This window comes from Poecilia latipinna, unplaced genomic scaffold (genome assembly GCF_001443285.1).
Source record: "Poecilia latipinna isolate Pla-1442-1.1 unplaced genomic scaffold, P_latipinna-1.0 Scaffold7287, whole genome shotgun sequence".
NCBI lineage: Eukaryota > Metazoa > Chordata > Actinopteri > Cyprinodontiformes > Poeciliidae > Poecilia > Poecilia latipinna.
This window is the reverse complement of record NW_015119903.1, coordinates 1-2,068: the sequence shown is the minus strand read 5'-3', so window position 1 is coordinate 2,068 and position 2,068 is coordinate 1. Positions and strand designations below refer to the sequence as shown.

General features: G+C 30.7%; 1 long non-coding RNA gene across 1 annotated transcript; it reads left to right on the top strand.

Annotated features, from left to right (window-relative positions):
- Positions 1-6: 6 nt before the first annotated feature.
- On the top strand, positions 7-2,007 carry LOC106944188 (uncharacterized). The gene is made up of 2 exons (XR_001424146.1): positions 7-1,070; positions 1,904-2,007. It is a non-coding gene; the product is annotated as an uncharacterized LOC106944188 (long non-coding RNA).
- The last annotated feature ends 61 nt before the right edge of the window (positions 2,008-2,068 follow it).

Sequence of the window (2,068 nt, the reverse complement as noted above, 5' to 3'; positions counted from 1 at the left end):
ATGGTTCTTCTTGAATTTTCGAATTGTGTGATGCCACTTTTTCTCACCTGAGTTTATTTACAGCAAATTCATTATCTACTGCCTTTGCACTCTGACCTCTGCCATTTGATCCCCAGGATAAGTTAATGGTGCAGCAGGGTGTTAGAACTCTCTGCAGTTTACAGAAATATTGTTTGCCTGAATGATTATAACTCTGATTGTCCAACATCTGGCTAATATGTTTCTCTCCTCCAGCATGACAACGATTGAAACAGGATAAAAGTACGGTAAAATTGTTAATTTCCTGGTTTACAAAAGCACATCCGACCACGCTTCAAATACAAAAAAGGATAGTCTAAGTTCTACTTGGTTGAAATTACAGTGGCTACAAATATAAGGACTATTATCTCAAGTTATGGTTTAAGTTTACTGGAATCCATTTCAAATCTTAGGAAAATCTACTCTTCGGAAAATTACTGAACCAAATTATGGGTTTACTGCAATTTTTTCAATCAACTATTAAATTCTTTCACTGAGGTGTAAACACCCTGTTTACTTTACATCCAACTGTTACAGTTAGCAATGAAAGAAAATTTGGGCTAAATGATTTGCGTAGGCTTCTTAGGAGTTTCTGTACCAAAACACTAAACAGTGTCTGATACAGAAACAGGGGGAGATGCATGGAATTACTCTATTCAAGCAAATTCTGAGTTAATCTAATCTATTGAGAAATTTTTCAGTTTTGGGCTTCAACAAAATATAAAAGAGGTTAAATCAAAATTCACAAATGTTTTAATTACTCGAATGAGTTTCTAAACTAATACTGAATATTCTGAATTGAATACATTAAAATTAACAATGATGTCACGTGTCAACTAGATTTCTACAGAACAGAGTTTTTAAAAACGGGGAATAAATTGCTGCTTCTCTCTTGCTATAATTCAAAATAATTTGTTTAGCCAAGTCATGCAGAAAGGTCTAACCTGAACATTATACAATTTAATAAATCTAGTTGTATCAAATTTCTCCCCAAAACTGCCAAAAGCATTGATAAATATCATAAACACTACAAAAGAGGGTAATTCAGTTAAGTAAACATTCTATAGAAGGGATTCAAAAGAACCAGTTGTTCAAAGGTTAAAATTGTTGAACTTTTGGGATTTAAAATCATGATGAGAATAAAACAAGTCAGTTAAATATGGAGTGACAGGGTTAACTTTATTCTTGTAAAAAAAAATAGGCTAATCATTCTTTGAGGGTTTAAGATGGGAAGAAAATATGAGGATTCACATAAAAAATGGTCTAAATTGGGATTTACAAATTAGCAATTATGGAACTGATTAAAGGGGGTCAAAAGGATTGACAGAATAAAAAATAATCTAGTCCTATGTGTAATTGTTGATTCAAGGTAATGCCTAAACATTTCTAATAATCATAATTTACAGTTTTTGGTCTGAGACAAAATAAGGTTGTCTTTTATTACATGAATGGAATATATTACAAGGGATCTTAATTTAACACGGATCATTAACTTTTCACACTATTGATGATATTTTACAAGCCTTTAGTGTAGAGGGTTACTTCTTGTTAAATGAGGACTATTTGATTGAATCTAATTAAAATAACAAAAGCAAAAGATTTATATATGGTTTAAGATTTCTGGTAAAGTTTCTATTAGGGATAAATCTTATATACATTTCAAATGATATTTCTTTGATAAAACATGACTGTGGGCAGTTTTGCACATTCATTTCATAATCTGATCCTTTACATTTTTTTTTTTTTTTTTTTTTTTGTTTGGTTTCTGATTTTGTCTGATCCTCTGAATATGCCAAAACTTAAAACAAGCAAAGTTATTTTTGAAGGTTGAAATGTACAGGGTGTTACTGACTTTAAGCATTTCTTTTGCTATTATTAAGAGGAGAACTTAAATAATAGATGTTATTGATATATTGATGCTCTATTGGCTTAGTCTGAAAACAAAAGAAAAAGCATGATCTTCAGCTTCAAGGAGCAGCCTTTAAAAAACAAAACAAAAACAAAAACAGAAACAAAAAACATTATTTACTAATCAAGATGATGCAGAATC